Consider the following 9,969-nt stretch of genomic DNA (forward strand, 5'->3'; position numbering starts at 1 on the left):
GCCTCAAATGATGAACACAGTGTGCAATTTCCATGAAATTCTGGCGCTATAACAGGCCGTCGATTCGCGTTTTTACCTATAATTGCACCGATCTGCATAAAACTTTGTATGCGCAATCCCTAGAGGCCAAGGAAAAGCCTTTGCCCTACATTTTTCACATCTGCCTCTTATAGCGCCACCAGGCGCTTTCGCACTACGTTGAGGAACAAATGCCACCCTTTTAACATTGCCCTATTATAGCGCCACCAGGACGATTTTGCTACACTTCGTGAGCTTGTAGATCGGCTATTTATTTTTATTTTTTGTATGCCACCATTGTACAACAAAGTATAATACAGGTTTAAGTGGTTAATCAGACTAATCGTTTTTAGTCAATACCACCAATCGTCAATGAAAGGTTGGCACAGGAAAACATTAAACAGCTGAAAGATGCAACAAAAACAAAAAGCTGGATGGGTGGCTTTAAATGTGTAATTAACTCTTTACTGTATTCATTGTTAAAGAACTGCAGAAAATGCCCTTTTCATGACAAAAGTGGCAAATTATGGAAAATATTTGTACCTCTTGTACCTCTTCAGTAGGCCTACCTAGTGTACCTCTTCAGGAAACACTACCCTGGCCCTTCCATTTAGCCTTGCCTACTTGTTGTCAATTATTCTTACGAGCTCTTGTTTTATTGGATCTTGTTTATTTTGATACACGTATTGGTTTTAGCTCTTGCTCATTTGATTTCCCTATTTCTCTCATCTGTTTAAGAAAGTAGGTAGCTGATATATTGCACTTTTACCTTAGCGCTACTCTTAGTTGCTTGTTTTAGAAGAGAATGGCCCCTGTCTAAGTCCTAACCTACCCCCCCCCTCCTTCATTTTCCTCTTTTGTATATATATATATTTTTCTCTCTTCATACCAGTAACCTGAAAGCTGATTGTATGACATTCTGTATAGTAGTGTGTATATCTATCTGCCTCTTATATTTCATCATGATTTGTGTGCATGGGGTTCTCATCTTAAACAAGCTTAGTGCTTAATGAGAGTTCCAGTTTAGTAGACCTTGTATTGTGAATTTGTACTTCCATGTACTGTTATGTACTGTCTTAAATTTTTATCCCACGATTTTGTAACCCTATTTTTTACACCCAGTGCCAATTGTCTATGTAATCCTGGGCACTACCTTCCCTCTGCCAACCTAGGGAGGCCAGGGCCGAGCTCATGCCTCCTTCAATGCATGAGAGCCAACTGACCTTCTTGTCACCTGACAGGGGAGAGTTTCCCTGGTTGGACGTAGCGCGTGGAAGGAACACGTTATTCCAACCAGTTCCCTTCCCCTCCATCAGGCGCCCCGGCTGACCAGGGGGAGGCAGTATAGTGACCAGGATTACTGCATGTTTTTGTGAGGGTACCTACCCTAGGAGACACGGGGAGAACATGCAAACTCCACACAGAAAGGCCCTTTCGCCAACCCCACCTAGGGTATGGGCACTGATGACACGGAGGAGAGAACACGCCCCCAGCGCCCACAGCGTCCCCTGCGGGAATAGAACCCAGGACCTTCTAGCTGTGTTATGTACTGTCATGTACTATTCTCATGTCTTACTAAATAAACTACATCAATCAATCAATCAATCAATGCACTTAAGACTTCCGGTGATTAGTAGTTTTCTTGCCTACCAATGTTGAATGTAATAAAAGCGTCTGCTAAATGACCGTAATGTAATGTAATGTAATGTATTTTAAACATTGTATATAGTATATCAGTACAGTTTGGGATAATTGTACATTCTGTAGCATTTAGTTATTTTCTTAGCTTTTCAGCTACTAAAAAGTTTTATAAAATATAATATTTTGAATTAATTGTTGGCTAATTTTGTTTTAATGCACATACAAGTGATTCTGCAGTCTTAATGTTAATATATTAAGCCTGTAAGTGATTGTTTACAGTGAGGATTAATTTCATTTTAATCTCAGGATAAGGTGGCAGCTGTTGGATATATTCACAGTAAGAATTGTTGTTGTTTCACTTCACACTGTTTTTTTTTTTTTTTGTTCCTCTCAATTAAGGTTCCATCAAAGTTCAACTGAGAAAATGTCTCTGAGCTGTATTTACAGAGTAGACTCATAAGAATGAAAGTGGTGTTATGAATGCACCTTAGGGGGAAGTATCTTGTGAAATTATCTTTCCTGCTCAATGAGTTGAATTTCAGGTGGCAACAGGAACTATGATGCTGTTTAAGTTATAATTTAAGAAAATGGTAAGCGTTTTCTTGTCTTTCAACTGGACTATGGAATTACTGCCAACTTAACTGTATGTAGGCCTACTTAACTATAACATATTTTTTGTGTGGAATAACATGCCAAATGTTTTTATTTTATTTTATGGAAATCATTGAATCAACTATTGAAAAAAGTTGTCATTGGAATGATTTGACAAATTGACACCTTGATATTTAGTTAAAAGACAGCTATAATTTTATTATTTATGGGGTTTACTTTACACTACAGGTCACATTTCTTGATAGTTGGTAGCCAAACTAGCCATTACCCATTAACCAAGCCTAATTTTAATTCATGAATATCATTTAAAAATATAAACCTTTACTTTTTAAATGTGATAGAGGCATTACTTGCCTAACTGAGTACATGCATGAAGCAATAATACGCGGTTAGAATACCACAATTAATGACTTCTCAAACATTTTGACTACATTTCCCATCTAGCTGAAGTATTGGCGAGTGAATATGACGTCATCTTTGACTATAAAGTCCGGCCTCTCCCATCGTCACTTCCTCTTTCAGCTGTTCTCCTCGCTTCGAGGTAAGGTTGGGCTTTTGGCACGAACTGAATCGAAATTAATCTACACATTTCCCAAACCATCCACTGTATATTAAAGTATATGTCTAAAGTATATTCTCTTTTCTCTTTCATAGACCCGTCTCCACACGATGAGAGCTAAGGTGAGTTAAGGAATTTTCATGTTTTACACACTTCCTCGTCAAGGCTCAAAACAACAATGCCACAATATGCATTTCGGTAACGTTAGCACTTAGCATGTATTGTCTCTGACTGCAACGTTTTCACCTCCTCACTATACTGTATTTGTACAAATACACTTAAAGTATATTGCGAGTATCATGTTTTATCAGTAGTCCAATTTCACTTGGCCCTGTCACTGGTCTACCATGTTAGTGTTGGGCCGCTCCGCCGGACTAGCGTACTCCTCCTTGCACCAAATCTTAGTTGAATATGGATAACAACGTGACCCAAACTGAATGAGAGAATGCTGTTTCCATGTTGATTTACCAATGCATTAACTGAACTAAATGCGCTAACTGCAATGCCAAGAGGATATGCGGCTGAAACAACACTAAATGCCTTAATGTATTTTTGTTTTTTCTTGCAGTGGAGGAAGAAGCGCATGCGCAGGTAAGCAATTTATTATTTATAATAATGGTGCTGGTCTAGCAATTTAGAAAGGCCACGATACTTCCCTTACTGATACTTAAAACTGTAGACATTCTGTAGACATTCATGGCTAAATGCAAGAATTGTTTATTTCATAAGTCTTACTGTGTACTGCCAGCATGGACAGCTTCAGTACAGTTGGCTTAATGCTGCCACAATATTTCCTAAATTGCCAAAGATATTTCACTTAAAACATGTTATATTTTAATTTTAAGATTAATCAGGCGTTTGTGTCCACCCCAGTTTGGGGCTGTATTTTTCAGTTTTATTTATATTTTTGGGAAAATCCAAATGACTGAGAACAGTCCCCTGACACATTAGGACTATCAGTAATAGAACCAAGGATTATTTTTTTTGTGATTTAACATGGCTAAAGTAGAGTTGGAAGTTGCAAGGGGTTTATATAGGAAGGGTTAGAAGTAGATATTTTACACATGTGCACATGGCCATTCTGTACAGTTGGGGTACTGCATAGATGTGCAAGATTTTAGATCTCTACTGCTCCAGACTTTTATTGACTGGCTATGATTTTGCTCCTAGGTGGGTCATGTGCACTTTAAATTTGAAGCTGACCCAAGTTTAGATGCACCTGCCCATTAAAGGGCTCACAGTGAAGCTGATACTAGATTCTTTGCCTAGCTCCAGTACAGAATGTGAAGGCAACTTTGCCATGACAAATCTTTGACAAGTCAGTGTCCCTTAAATGTAATCGCTCATCCTAACTAACCCCAGCTTCAACACTTGTAGAAAGATTAGCTGATTAATTAATTTGGCAATTGCTAAATTCAGAACCTGCCTTAAAGCAAGGTTATTTTTATCTGACCATGTCTTTTGTATGATTTGTCCACAGGCTGAAGCGTAAGAGGAGGAAGATGAGGCAGAGGTCTAAGTAGACCGCCTCATTCACCTGCAGCTGTGATCCTGTCTGAAACCTTCAACGAGGACTGAAGCTTGCAGCCCATGAATGTTCAGAGCTGAAGTGGATTCTGTGAGCCACCCTCAGCGAAGGAAAGAAGGCCAAATCCTGGTTTTGAGTACACGATGCTTCCCATGGCAACCAGCTATGGATGTCTGACTGGACCATTGCAAAATGACTCTTAAGGATGATCTCTTGTTCATAACATCGGAACAGCTGTTGTCACGGATCATAATAAACCGGTTTTACAACTTGATGATTGTGGTATATTTTCAACTATTTTGGAAGATCTAATTGTGCAAGTGTGAACTTAAAGATGAAGGTTAAAAGCTGTTAATTCTTATGAACAGGTGATTTTGCATAATGCAAAAGTAGTTTATTATTCTTATGAACAGGTGATTCTGCATAATGCAAAAGTGGTTTATTCTTATGAACAGGGGATTCTGCATAATGCAAAAGTGGTTTATGATGACTTATACCAAAATTTGTTAAGCTCTTCCTCAGCTGGAGAGCGAGATTACTGGGTTTTGTATTGACAATTTAATCTAATAAAAATGCTTCTACTTTATTATTCAACAGAAATTAGAATATAATCATAAACTAACAGTTTTGGGTGGTTAAAGAGCTAAAAGTAGAAAATGAATGACTCGGTTATGCCACAGCTTTTAGTGCTTTATCATGCTGATTGATGTAGTTTATTTAGTAAGACATGAGAATAGTACATGACAGTACATGGAAGTACAAATTCACAATACAAGGTCTACTAAACTGGAACTCATTAAGCACTAAGCTTGTTTAAGATGAGAACTCCATGCACACAAATCATGATATATAAGAGGCAGATAAGATATACACACTACTATACAGAATGTCATACAATCAGCTTTCAGGTTACTGGTATGAAGAGAGAAAAATATATATATACAAGAGGAAAATGGAGGGGGGGGGGGGTAGGTTAAGACTTAGACAGGGGCCATTTTCGAATTGCAGCCTCCTGAAGGTGTAAGCAGGCAACAGGCAGAGTGCTTCCAACAGTTTTTTGTTCAAATATAATGCATATAGCAACAAACTGCTCAAATCTAATGTCAATTAAAATGGGCTTTTGTCTAACTGGAGTATAATGATCAACTCCTGGTCTGCCAATTTGTGCATGTTGAGGGTAGGGGTCAATGTCTACTTGAGTTCAGATGTCTTGTAGCCTGAGTATAGAGATGCAGTCCGTTAATATGGTGAGTGGATAGGGGGCTTCTTGCATTTTCTGTGTAGAGATACATGTCAGGTAGCCTCGGGCACCCATGCGTGTGTTTTGTTCGATGGCTCGTGATATGGTATTTTAACCACCCAGTGTAGAGCCTTGCTGGTGTCTCCTAAATCAGTCACTTCTCAAACTTTTTAATTTCAAGGACCCCTAACTCGCGTACAGATGAGCGGCCATTTGGTTCCATTTGTACACAAGTTACAGACCTGTAAGTCCATTTGGATTGGAACCCACTGAGAACCACTGCACTGTCCTATATGAAGGCCGCTAGTACTTGATGTAGGCTATTGTACAGCAAGGGTCACAAAACGCGAAGGAAAATAAAAGCCTGGAGATCGAGGCTACGGTCACTACAACAATAGTACCACCTCCCAGCAGTGGTGAAAAAAAGGAGCCTACTCACATTTTTTACTTAAAGGTAGGGTAAGTGATTTTCTTTGGTTAAACTAAGTGTTAAATAGCTCTATATTCTGATAGTACTCATTGCTATAGAGTGTTTGTTCAGTAAAAGGAGTCTCCTTGTCTCTCCAGCTCTTTATAAAACAGAAAATGCATTTTCGTTTCAGTTTCAGTTTCATTTCCAATTTTATCCAATCAGGATAGAGAACTCAGTCAGGATATAGATTAAACAAGTGAAATTGGAAGTGATGACACTAAGAAATGAGCAGGCAAAATTGGAACTGGAACACTATAAAAATGAACCTTAAAAATTGGTACTTTCTCCTGATTGGCTGAGATTGACACCTACCGGAAAATGTATTTTCTGTTTTTTAAAGAGCTGGAGAGACGGGGAGACTCCTAGGAGTCTGAACAAACACTCTATAACAATGATTACTATCAGAATATAGTGCTTTAACCTTTTAACAAAATACTTTTTGTTTTAACCCAAAAATATCACTTACCCTACCTTTAAGTAAAAGTATCAATGCTGAAATGTAGAAATACAAGTAAAAGTCCAGAATTCAAAATGTAAAGTAAAAGTACAAAAGTATTGGTATCAATGTACTTAAAAGTACCAAAAGTAGAAGTAGTAAAAAATACCTCAATTGTACTTAAGTACAGTACTCGAGTAAATGTACAATGTAGCATTGCATATCAATTTAATTGTCTGTCATTTCTTTAAAACATTGGGTTGCAAACCTATTGTTCTTGTATTGTCAATGATCTTATATCATACTTGTACCAATACACACTAAAGTAATTTAGATTGCAAACTGGTATTATTCTCCAGATTGTAGAGAACATGGCATATTTAGGCCTCTAGGGATTGCGCATACAAAGTTTTATGCAAATCGGTGCAATTATAGGTTAAAACGCGAATCGACGGCCTGTTATAGCGCCAGAATTTCATGGAAATTGCACACTGTGTTCATCATTTGAGGCATTTTGTTCAAAACCGAGAACTAAAAAATGTGCCTCCTGATGGTGCTATAACAGGCCCAGCATGTGAAACATTTGGGGCAGAGGTTCTGCTCTGGCATCCAGGGAGTGTATGTGCACAGTTCATGCCAACGTGCCCGGCCCCGGAGATTTAGCTGTCCACAGGCGGAACCCCACACACACACACACACACACACACACACGGACAGACAGGGTGCAAAATATAGTCTCGGCCTCGGCCATGCCTTTCGGTCTGGCAGAGACAAAAAGTAAAGAGGAAAGCCACTTATTGCATCATGGTCCTCACCTGTGGTGAGTGGGTGTGAGCATCAATCAACCTATCACCCACAAAGCACTGCTCTATATTAACTCTGTCATTGGTAAGGAAGACTCACATGCAGACTGTATGCTAGTGTTTGGGAACATCAAGACTCACTTGTCGACAAAGCTGTGGTAATACAAACTGGTTATTATTGTTGATAGCCCCAACTATAATCATATGGTTTTACTGTAGTATTGATGATTTCTTCTATAGTATTGTGTATATATGTCTTGATGAATTAATATATATTAATCTACACATTTCCCAAACCATCCACTGTATATCAAAGTATATGTCTAAAGTATATTCTCTTTCATAGACCCGTCTCCACACGATGAGACTTAAGGTGAGTTAAGGAATTTTCATGTTTTACACACTTCCTCGTCAAGGCTCAAAACAATAATGCCACCAACATGCATTTCGGTAACGTTAGCACTTAGCATGTATTGTCTCTGACTGCAACGTTTTCACCTCCTCACTATACTGTATTTGTACAAATACACTTAAAGTATATTGCGAGTATCATGTTTTATCAGTAGTCCAATTTCACTTGGCCTTATCACTGGTCTACCATGTTAATGTTGGGCCGCTCCGCCGGACTAGCGTACTCCTCCTTGCACCAAATCTTAGTTGAATATGGATAACAACGTGACCCAAACTGAATGTGAGACTGCTTCCATGTTGATTTACCAATGAATTAACTGAACTAAATGCGCCAATTGCAATGCCAAGAGGATATGCGGCTGAAACAACACTAAATGCCTTAATGTATTTTTGTTTTTTCTTGCAGTGGAAGAAGAAGCGCATGCGCAGGTAAGCAATTTATTATTTATAATAATGGTGCTGGTCTAGCAATTTAGAAAGGCCACGATACTTCCCTTACTGCTACTTAAAACTGTAGACATTCATGGCTAAATGCAAGAATTGTTTATTTCATAAGTCTTAACTGTGTACTGCCAGCATGGACAGCTTCAGTACAGTTGGCTTAATAATGCCACAATATTTCCTAAATTGCCAAAGATATTTCACTTTAAACATGTTATATTTTAATTTTAAGATTAATCAGGCGTTTGTGTCCACCCCAGTTTAGGGCTGTATTTTTCAGTTTTATTTATATTTTTGGGAAAATCCAAATGACTGAGAACTGTCCCCTGACACATTAGGACTATCAGTAACGGAACCAAGGATTTAAAAAAAATGTGATTTAACATTGCTAAAGTAGAGTTGGAAGTTGCAAGGGGTTTATATAGGAAGGGTTAGAAGTAGATCTTTTACACATGTGCACATGGCCATTCTGTACAGTTGGGGTACTGCATAGATGTGCAAGATTTTAAATCTACTGCTCCAGACTTTTATTGACTGGCTATGATTTTGCTCCTAGGTGGGTCATGTGCACTTTAAATTTGAAGCTGACCCAAGTTTAGATGCACCTGCCCATTAAAGGGCTCACAGTGAAGCTGATACTAGATTCTTTGCCTAGCTCCAGTACAGCATGTGAAGGCAACTTTGCCATGACAAATCTTTGACAAGTCAGTGTCCCTTAAATGTAATTGCTCATCCTAACTAACCCCAGCTTCAACACTTGTAGAAAGATTAGCTGATTAATTAATTTGGCAATTGCTAAATTCAGAACCTGCCTTAAAGCAAGGTTATTTTTATCTGACCATGTCTTTTGTATGATTTGTCCACAGGCTGAAGCGTAAGAGGAGGAAGATGAGGCAGAGGTCTAAGTAGACCGCCTCATTCACCTGCAGCTGTGATCCTGTCTGAAACCTTCAACGAGGACTGAAGCTTGCAGCCCATGAATGTTCAGAGCTGAAGTGGATTCTGTGAGCCACCCTCAGCGAAGGAAAGAAGGCCAAATCCTGGTTTTGAGTACACGATGCTTCCCATGGCAACCAGCTATGGATGTCTGACTGGACCATTGCAAAATGACTCTTAAGGATGATCTCTTGTTCATAACATCGGAACAGCTGTTGTCACAGATCATAATAAACCTGTTTTATAACTTGATGATTGTGGTATATTTTCAACTATTTTGGAAGATCTAATTGTGCAAGTGTGAACTTAAAAGGTAAAGGTTAAAAGCTGTTAATTCTTATGAACAGGTGATTTTGCATAATGCAAAAGTAGTTTATTATTCTTATGAACAGGTGATTCTGCATAATGCAAAAGTGGTTTATTCTTATGGACAGGTGATTCTGCATAATGAAAAAGTAGTTTATTTTTATGAACCGGGGATTCTGCATAATGCAAAAGTGGTTTATGATGACTTATGCCAAAATCTTAGTTGCGCTCTTTCTCAGCTGGAGAGCTGAGATTACTGGGTTTTGTATTGACAATTTAATCTAAAAATGCCTCTACTTTATTATTAACAGAAATTAGAATATAATCATGATAAACTAACCGTTTTGGGTGGTTAAACGGCTAAAAATAGAAAATGAATGACTTGGTTATGCCACAGCTTTTAGTGCTTTATCATGCAACAGGCAGAGTGCTTCCAACAGTTTTTTTTTTTTTCAAATATAATATAACATATAGCAACAAACTGCTCAACTCTAATGTCAATTAAAATGGGCTTTTGTCTAACTGGAGTATAATGATGAACTCCTGATCTGCCAATTTGTGCATGT

The 9,969-nt window shown here is 38.3% G+C and overlaps 2 long non-coding RNA genes across 2 annotated transcripts; both read left to right on the forward strand.

Moving 5' to 3' along the window:
- The first annotated feature begins 2,768 nt into the window (after positions 1–2,768).
- LOC308082219 lies at positions 2,769–4,632 on the forward strand. The gene is made up of 4 exons (XR_013932903.1): positions 2,769–2,812; positions 2,926–2,952; positions 3,399–3,421; positions 4,311–4,632. It is a non-coding gene; the product is annotated as an uncharacterized lncRNA (long non-coding RNA).
- Positions 4,633–7,648: 3,016 nt separating this feature from the next.
- LOC308082496 lies at positions 7,649–9,349 on the forward strand. The gene is made up of 2 exons (XR_013932928.1): positions 7,649–8,149; positions 9,028–9,349. It is a non-coding gene; the product is annotated as an uncharacterized lncRNA (long non-coding RNA).
- Positions 9,350–9,969: the final 620 nt, after the last annotated feature.

The sequence above is a fragment of the Gymnoscopelus braueri genome (assembly GCF_963280865.1).
Source record: "Gymnoscopelus braueri genome assembly, chromosome: 3".
In the NCBI taxonomy this organism is placed as follows: Eukaryota; Metazoa; Chordata; class Actinopteri; order Myctophiformes; family Myctophidae; genus Gymnoscopelus; species Gymnoscopelus braueri.